The 10,259-nt window shown below is 37.8% G+C and overlaps 1 pseudogene; it reads left to right on the top strand.

Annotated features, from left to right (window-relative positions):
* The first annotated feature begins 470 nt into the window (after positions 1–470).
* On the top strand, positions 471–8,636 carry LOC149037665 (uncharacterized; annotated as a pseudogene).
* The last annotated feature ends 1,623 nt before the right edge of the window (positions 8,637–10,259 follow it).

The following is a 10,259-nucleotide window of genomic DNA, read 5'->3' as shown; positions in this document are numbered from 1 at the left end:
AGAAAATTGCCGCAGATCTGTTGGTCATTGGGCAGCAGACATTCCTGATAATGTAGACTACTGGTCCAATTTCTTTAAAGTAGTTGAGATTCACAGGAGGACAGCACAAGCTTTAATTACCCAGTTTAAGGTGCAGTTTGCCCGACATGGCATTCCTGAAATGCTGATCAGCAATAACGGTCCTGAATTTGACAATCAGGAATTCAAGAATTTCTCCACAGATTGGCAGTTCGAGCACCGAACTTCAGGTCCAAGATATCCGCAAACGAATGGAAAGGTAGAAAATCCTGTGAAGACCCGCAAAGGACTGCTCTTGAAAGCAAAGGAAGAACCGTCGTGCCTCATGGCACCTCGCTCGTCACAAACAGAAACCTAAACTGGACATTGAAAAGTTTTGTTCTAGTTTTAACCTGTAGCTCTGTGATTTTTATCGTCATTGAAACTCCACAGCCTCGACTACTGAAAATTACATGCTATGTCCAGTATGTAGCTGCACATATGTGGAATATGATGGATGCCTGCACTGTGAGCAGGACAGAGAATACGAGTGTTCTCTAATTGCTGATGGAGGAAGTACTACTGATAATCCAGTTGGTCTTACTTTAGATGAATTAAGAAGTACACGAGTAGCATTGCTCTCAAATCGTGACTCAGTGGGAAGAGCAGCTGGGAATGAAGGCAACATGGCTTGAGGAGCAATGCACCGTGCTCAAGACCCTGCTTACTAGGTATCTCCTTCTGACCTAATCTTTAGGGAACAGGTTTCACCTCCTGTCCCAGGGTCGGGAGAACAGGCTTTGTTAATTGTTAGTAAACTAGGCCAATTAGAACTAGGGGCTGGGGCTGGAGTCATTTGTGAAGTTTATTCATTATTCTGGAAAGAATTTTCAATTGTTATGACTAAAGGGGAGAAGGGAGAGAGTTCCCCTTATGTGACATGATCATTTTGTGGAAGAGTGGGAGGCTGTGAGGAGAATTCTTGTCAAGGGTTATGTTTCCATTTCCTATTTCCCCACTTTTTTGTCAAAGGCATGTTTATACATACATACGTGCATACATACATACATCTTTATTTAACAATGCAGGTTATGAAAATTGGACCTGACTATCTACAGTTAATTATATATTGTCGCATTAAGTAAGGATAAAAATTTAGGTGAGCAAGAAGTACACGTTTTGTGGTGGCCTCATGGTTAGTGTGCTCGACTCCGGATCGGGTGGTCCGGGTTCAAGCCCTGGCCGGGGTCATTGTGTTGTGTTCTTAGGCAAGACACTTCACTCTCACATTGCTTCTCTTCACCCAGGTGTACAAATGGCTACCAGCAAATGTGCTGGGGGTAACCCTGTGATGGGGGAGTAGCTTCATGCTAAGAAAACCAGAGTTAAGCACCGGCCCCATGGGCCACTTGGGCCCATATAAAGGCTTACTTTACTTTTACCTACTTGTACATGTTTGTTCGCACTAAGCCCAATCTTAAATGATCTCAAATTTGCACAGTCCTTGACATGATGCCGAAGAAGTTTCCCAGTGTTTAAAAGAGGACCTGCCGATTTCAGATCTTGGTCCTGGCACTTCTATATTTAAAGAATTCCTTAAACTGTAATTGGGTTTTGCCTTAGAAATTATAATATTCAGTTCCTCTGTATTTGAACCATGATAGGATCGGCAGGTCACAACCACCGGCATCTTTACATAATACGACGAGATGGGATTCCATTGCCTCAACTTCTTGATCTCATCAGTTGGAGTGGTCATGGGCAACTTGTAGACAATCTTTAATGCTCTCATATGAATACGTTCAATATCCTCCCTAAGTTCCAAGGAAACAGAGCCCCAAACAACAATATTATACACAACACTAGGAATAATTGAGTTCAAATAGATTCCAAAATGGACTGAGGTAGGAATTTAATTCGTTTCAGAACAGCCAATTTATTGTTCAACAATTTTCAGATATTCCTGATATGATCCTGAAAGATAACCTATGATCAATAAAGTTAAGCCAAGACATTTAGATGAAAACTTGAGCTAGATGGTCTTGGTGCCATATGTTAAAGCTCGTAAGGGGACTATTGGGAATGTTGACTGGTTTGCCACCCCATAGTGCCGATTTTATAGCATGTTCGGAGGTATGGCATGAAAAGGAAAGACTTATCGATCCTAACCCTTAACCAGTCAACAAGCAGTTGATTATGTTTCAAACAAAGTCTGCGTCTGCAACTGAGCCCGCGAACGTCGTTGGCAACTTTTATATGGTCAGTTTTCAGTTCTAATCTACCGACGATTTTGCAGAGGTGAAACAAAAGTCAAATGTTTATGTGGCAGGCCAAAAAAATTTGTTCAGTAGTATTTTTTCTTGCGTTTCCTCGGATGGAATGCAAAATTAAATCGAATTTTAAAATAGAGGATTCGCTTGATAATAATATCTGAAGGCGAATTAAATTAAAATGACAAAGTTCAACATTATTTCCCACCTCTAAAAATCAAAGCTTGCGTTAATTAAATGTTAGGGTTAGAGCTTGGAAGTGGATACTTAAAAGTTAAAGTAGCTTGTGATAAGATAAAGCAAGGTTAATTTTGTTATGTTTTCAAACTTTAATGTGGGATGGGTTTGTAAAACATGGTTTCAGGATAACATTTTAGTTTTAAGTATTGGGGCCAGAAAATATCCATGTGAAGTCACTGCAAATTCTAGGGGGGGGGGGAGGTTTGAAGGAAAGTGTGATATATGAACTGGAATTTCTGGTAGGGTTTGGAGATTCAAACCTAAAACCTTCCTTGAGAGAGGTATGGATATCTCCTAGAGCACCACTCTGATGACAATTTTTTGCTGCCAAGAATGCATTCTTTAAGGTCAGAACGGATAAGGGAACTTGTCACAACGACTTGTCCTCACGCCTTGTTGCGGCAACTTGTCCTTGTTGCAGTACACACGGAGTGACTTCTCCCCTGGTATTTTCCAACCTCAAAAATCAGTGACACAAATTTAGTAGGTAAAAAATTAAGATAAAAGAAATATTTTTATGCCTGTGCTTGGTTATAAAATGTATCATTAAATTTTCATTGGTCTGCCTGTGAAAAAGGCGCCTATTCAATATTCTCAATTAACATTTGAATAGTCTAGTGGCCTGGTTTGAGTATCTACTGTGTGAATATAGCTTTTCTCTTAACATTTTGCTTATTTTTATCCGAGACATACTCAGACCACAGCAGATTTAATTGTAATGGTGGCTCTAGGAAAACCATCCTAAAAAGAAGTGAAGATGGATCAATTACGGAAGATGAAAAAAATCTTCAATCTTAGCCTTTTACGAGGCAAGGACAAGATGACTCAGAGCGATTGCAAACTCACCCCGCAATGAGGGCCATATTACCACACGTGAATCTGAGGAGGAAAATCAGGGACCAGTGACTCGTGGTGATGTTAAAGTAGTCGAGGAGATTATTATGGAAGAGTCTGTAGTTAAGGACTCTTAATTGCTGAGTATGTGCTTAGTAACAACTACCTTTGATTTAGATGTATGCAAGACTTTTTGATAACTTGATGTTTAAGTAGACTTCCCAGTTGACAAGTCTCTGCAAGAGGAAGATTTCAGGGCTCAAATCAGAGAGTTGTTCGAGAGACAAATTTTAAATTCATGAAGTCCTACTAAGAACAAATAGTACCACCAAAGTTAGCCAACGGTGTGTATTTCACTGCTTCACATGTCCTCGTGCTTGCTGGACAGGGAATCATTTATATTCAGCCAGAAAATGATATCTCTACTGCCCTTTACCATGACACTGACATTCCTCCTCAAGGTCCAGATCTACAGAGTGAAGCCCCAAGCTCAAGTTCACTTCTTGGAGAAAAATGTAGCTCTAACACAACTGCTTCATACCTCTCAATTCAATTTTCAATTTTCCAATTGGTAAAGAAAATGTTGAGTGTCCTTTACATCCTCTTACCCCCCCCCATCCCTCCAAAAAAAAGCAGACTCACTAGTAAATACCTTGTGATAGCCAACAAATGTATTATTGTCCTTAATACCTGCACATCTAACAATAAATAACCAATGATAATGAATTAATACAAATTCTTGGGCTGTGACCAAAGCAGACAGTATGATAAAGTAGTTTTAGCACAAGAAAGTCAGATGTATTCATACTTCTTTCATTAAACAGCCTCATTAGAAACCTTAAAGTAAAACCTTACGATTTCAACCCTTTGAGCCCAACAGTCTACACCTACTAATAATGAGCTGATATTTTGAAGAAAAAGTCGAAGCTAATCACTCATTGGGCTTAAATTATACCGAAATACTCAGTCACCGAGGAGCAAAATCTTATCGTATATGTATGTGCAAATCTTAAGACCATGGTCCCAAACGAGAAGTTCCTAAAAGTAGAAAAGAATATCTTTAAAGATGCAATTTAATATCAAGTGGAACAGCTACAATGACTCTCTCATTACCATTTGGAGTTTTGAGATCATAGTACAGATCAACCACAACACAAATACTGTCAATCCTTGACACTGGCATGAATGCTCCGAACATTCAACTTTGAATGAAGGCAAACATACTTGACTGGGCAAACACATGTTACTCTAAACTCCAGATAAGTTTGTTCTTACGTGTTCCACGCCAAAAAAAGTTCATAGAAGATGATTACCTAAAGCCCTCACCACCATTACTTGGCTCTGCATTTTTGCATCCTATCGTGCCATTTTTTTCCAACTATGCAAGCTTCAATAGCCTTTACCGTATATCAACAAAAATCTAATATTTTCAACTTTCTTAAAATGGTGGCCAAATGTGGTCCAACCAGTTCCCTACGATCGACTAAATCCCAATAGGGCAGAACCCAGAAGCCTTTGCAGACTTGTTCTGCGCCATTTCCAAAAGAACTACCCATTCTTGTAATGAAAGTGATGAGAATGCCTAAAGCACCCAAGTGGCTGCATAATAAGTTATAATAAGTCTAGAATGATTTTGTCGTAAAGATTACTTTGTAAATAGAGAACTGTTTGTTTTCCAGAGTTATTGCACCTTAAGGTTTACATAAATTTTGTTGGGAAGCATATCTGGTGTTGTATCCATGAATACTACCTGCATTATGAAAATGGTTTTGGAAGGGATCCACTTAGGCAGGCCTTTGTGCCATGGATGCAAAAACGTTTAACCAAATTTGTTTATCAATACTACAACCATATCCATCTCTTAAATCTGCAAAGGGCATATACAGATTTACAATGTATGGCACACAGCATCTAGTTCTCTTTGTTCACTCTTACAAATTTTTTTTCACTTAGTTATTTTAATTTACTAACCTTCATAGATAGTTGCCTAAATTGCATATGAAGCAAATTTGTTTCCTTTTTCTGGCTGGTGGTTGCATTAAAGGTTTGAAATTGTTGGTCTCAGTTCCTAGCGACTCAGTGACTATTTTGTTTAATTCATGATGTGTAATAATTCATACACTGTCATACATTACAAATTTGAAATACAAATTACTTAGATCACTGAGAAATAGTAAAAATGAAGAGCCAGGAAATAAAATTAAGCAAACAATGGATAAAAGAACAATACTTAAAGAAATAGTAACATGATTAAGGCAAATGTTCAGGGTGTTGCTCAGAGAAATTGAAGATTTAAAGTTACAATAAGTCTAGAAGGATTTTGTCATAAAGATTAGTTCCTGAATAGACAACTGTTTGTTTTCTAGAGTTATTGCACACTTAAAGTTTACATAAATTTTTTTGGGAAGCATTTCTGATGATGTATCCATGAATACTACCTGCATATTGAAAATGATTTCGGAAGGGATCCACTTAAGCAGCAGGCCTTTGTGCTGTAGATGCAAAACCTTTAAATCATTGTGTTGATGCACGTTTACTGTAAGAAAGTCTAGAATGTTGAGCAAATGGAGGGCGCTATCTGTTTGGTTATGAAATTTATCAATAACAGTGGGGCAAAACTCCCTCACGTTTGTTCTAAAGTGAGCAATCAATAATTGCTAAGAAGATACACATGTAAAATGCATCTTCTGCTCTTCTTTGTTCACCAGTGTTTCGTTGGCAGTGTGGCTGTCACTTGGGATTGAGATTGACAGAGTATTCTAAGGTTAATCACAATTATTCTCTTGAGGGAAATGGTACGTAAGTTGGCACAACTCTTGCATCCCCAGCACCTGGATAAGTCATGCAAGATACCACCTTTCTTTCGTTGTATTTTGAACCTCTCAATACCTGGCTAATTAATGGGTTGATAAAGGATTCTGTTAGGTGGGAAGACAGTATTAAAAGGAAAAATGACAACTTTGCAAATCCTGAAAAGTTTCCTTCAAAAACAAACAGAACTTCTTATAAAGGTTTTTTATAAATAAATAGTGATTGAAATAAAATATTCTGAAGGATGATATCTTTTGGCTGGGTAGAGTGAAGAGTACTGTATGTGGCAGTGGGGGCAGATGGCGTGCCATTTGGCAAGGATGACAAAATCACTGCATCTTTAATTTGCTTTCTCAACCTGCTGAACAGAGTACAAGGTTGTAATGATAATCATTTACTCCTTGGTGCCAACTGTGAAGAAGATCATCCACTCATGAAATCTTACTCAAATCACCTAAAGGAAGAAATGGAACAGATTGAAGGGAAGACATTTACCACTAAGAGAGAAGAGCAGGTTGTGTTCAAATTTGAACTGATACCATCTGACATAAAATGGATGTCATCCCACTCACGAGAACTAAACAATTGTCCATTCACCTTTTGCCAATGTTGATCAAACAAACAAGGGAACCATTGGTGGTTTTATTGGTGACCCTAAAGCAACATGGTAACCATAGCAGTACACTGAGAGACTGACCATTGCAGATAAAGTGGAAAAGTCGAAGAAAAGACTTAAAGATCGCATGGGCAAACAAAGAAGTCATATTACCAAATTTATTACTCAAAACAAGTTGAGACAAGAATTTGTTCCTCTGTTGGGGAAGTATGTTGATTTACTCAAGGCGGAACCTCTACATAACACTTCTTTCGCTTCTTGCTGAACCACAAAAGAAAGACCTCGTGTAGTCTCCCACACTTGACGTTTCAGGCACTTCAAAACTGCAAGCAGAAGGGAACTGTCTGCAAGATTAGAGACTGTTGTTGCTTCCTTGAGGTGAGTCTGGTTTGTGTCCTGCATTACAACAGAGAGTGCAGCTGAAAACCAGTTCTGCCAAGCATTGACTGTGTATTACATTCTCTTATGGATTCACGTGGCTTGAATCAAAGTACTTTTTTTGGCATTTTGCCACTTTGATAAAGGAATTTCTGAAGATCAACTCTCTTTCAAAAGGATCAGTTGTGAAACTTCACACTTTGGCATTTGTTGTAGTCAAATTCAGAGATGCAGTTTCTATTTACTCAAAAGTTGAGGTGCGCATTGAGCAAGTGCAAAAGCTAAAGACCTCATACCAACACACACCAGGAAGTTTAACATCTGATGCTTGGGCCTAAATTCAATGCAGGGTAGAGAGGCAAAGCATGTTAAGCTGGCTTTGTATGTGGAAAACAAATGCAATGCCAAAAAGACCTTAAGGTGGTGGACAGTGCTCAGACACAAATTTGTCCACATGGTGTGCTTGAGAGAAAGGGACCTGTTCTGATCCTTTGGACCCTGATCCATAAGTTTGCTCACCGTAACAAAAGAGACGTAAATCCTTCATCAGTCAGTGTAACCAGATTTATTCTAAGTAAATTTTCGCGGTGAAACGAGAAAGGGTTTTCACCAGCGAGCACGACAATACAATGACAATCCCTAAATCACATGGAAAATCAATACCATGACACCTTGCTACAATGCTAAACTGTGTGGTAACGCTAGACGCGTGACACGCGTGACAGAACAGGACCCCAATAGCATTGCTTATTGCATCAAGAAGAGGAATATCAGCGATTCTTACATTCCTAGGAGAGTTTGAGATTGTGATCACAGGTTTTGCTATTGTGGACTTTCATGTAAGTCATTTCTTCCATTATGGTGCAGTATCTAAGCAAAGTGTCACTCAATTTCCACCTACATAACATTAAACTTGATGACAAAACTATTTCTATACATACATGAATGATCCAAAAAGAGACTGGTAGTTTATTTCAATATTCAACACTGTCCAAGTTTATATACAAAAAAAGAACTTGAAAAATTTATGTCAAGCCAAGTTTGTCCACATATGATTAAAATCAATGAAACTAATTAAACATACACCTCTGCATCTGTTTGTTCAGTGCTACGGGATGCTGTTCACATTCCAGTATCCTTAATGATATTTAATGATGAGAACTTCACCACCCACCTAACTGTACGCCATCAGAGGAGGAAACTTCAAAGGATACCCTCCTTCACTGCAGTTAAGATCGATAAATAAAAATAAAAATTTTGCCATACATATTGTGTGGCTTTTCTTTTCACTGCAGGAATTAGATGGACCAAATGTAAGTAGGGCAGGGAAGAAACTTGCCCCAGATCCAGTTGAATGGAAAAGATTAAACCAATTATATTCAATTTCTTTCTTTGATGTTGACACAATGGGAACTGCTGTGGATTGCTGGAAAGCCATAGACAGTTATCTCTGTAACAGAAAGATGGCTGAACAGGCATGCACTAATTAGTATATAATAACGCTGCTGTTTGTTTTGTTCTAAAACTTTTATTGTTAACTTCTTATTGACTTTGATTTTCTAATGTCAAATAAGCAAGGTTAACTATAATGTGAATAAAATATTTGGGTTGTTGCCAGACTTGAAGTTTGTGAGTGTGTTATGAAAGACCTTCAAATTATTGACAGGTGCTTGCAATATATGATAATGAACCATAGTCTGTTGAAGCATTTTTGGTTTTCAGATGAATTTTTCATCCTTGTCATGGCTAATTCCTATAACTTGACATGCTCTGCATACAATCAAATCATCATAAGAGATGTGAAATGAAACTGTTTACGTTCCGATTCATACACACTGATGAGAGTACTGAATCAGAGGTTAACTTAAGTGTTTCCTACTTTAAAAAGCTCAAACCGCAAGAAATTGGTAACCTCAATCTCAAGCCATTTAAAATTTCTAATACTCATGTAACGTAGTAGTTACTAATTATTTTTCTTTAATTCTTATTCTTATTTTATTATATCCTTTAAACAACTTTTTCCTTACTGATAAATTTTTTAACACAGTCTAAAATGATTTCATGATCGATAAAGAATATCCTTTTGATCAAACGCAACCTCATTTTACTTTTATAATCAACCTTTGTTTTGCCAGTGCTACACAACAAGTATAGAGGCAACAGATTTTCATTAACTTAGTTATACCCTGAAGCAAAAGCAGGAAATGTTTACTTTTGTGATCTCCTCAGGTGAAACACTTGTGCAAAGTGAATCAGCAAAAGCAAAGGTAAAACTTTTAAGTTCCTCCCTATCTTAATAACCTTTGGGGAGAGCAGAGAATGTTTTTCCATGCACTCACAGACACTTAAGAAATTGGTTGTTGGTTATCGTGCAAATTTCATAGTATCCTAACAACAGTCTGATCGTACTTTAATCAAGATTCTCCTGTCAATTACAAAGCCAAGAGCAAACTTAAGTAAAGTCCAATTTTGGAAACCACTCAGAACAAACTGTCCACAGTCCAAAAAAAAACTGGACAGCAGCATAGAACAAAAACACATTGTTCTATGATGATGTACTACCGCACATTTCAAATAATCCCTTAAAGTTGAAAATACTTTGCTTGATTGGCAAGCATTACATCAGCTATGGATAGTGATGAGGATCTTCACAACTTTATAGGGGTAACTCTATTAATATACTAATACAATCATGCATTGTCATACAACATACAACAACAAAAACATGTTTTCCATACAACAAAAAATGGGCAGGGAAAAGATATCTTCAACATTACAATGCAGGGAAAATTTAACAAAAGAACTGTCATCACATGTTATGGTCCAGACTTAGAGAAGATTACTGAATGAACAAAGGCATTCTTACCACCGTGTTCACATTTGTAACTGTTTATAAAACAGTGGATTCCAACTTGAAAGCATTTTGTGCGAACAATGTGTACTTCTTTGACAGCTCCTATCGCAAAACTTCAAATTTCAATTACAGTTCTAAATCCAAAATTCAATAAATTTACATGTGCCAAAGGATGCTTCTTAGGCACTGAATATACCACTCACTCATGGGAGGTGGCAATTTTTCCAGCAGCTGGGCAGTCATGACACATAGAAACATA

Source organism: Pocillopora damicornis, chromosome 11 (assembly GCF_964200805.1).
Source record: "Pocillopora damicornis chromosome 11, jaPocDami1.2, whole genome shotgun sequence".
In the NCBI taxonomy this organism is placed as follows: domain Eukaryota; kingdom Metazoa; phylum Cnidaria; class Anthozoa; order Scleractinia; family Pocilloporidae; genus Pocillopora; species Pocillopora damicornis.
The sequence above is the reverse complement of the archived record's forward strand: the minus strand, read 5'-3'. Positions and strand labels throughout refer to the sequence as shown.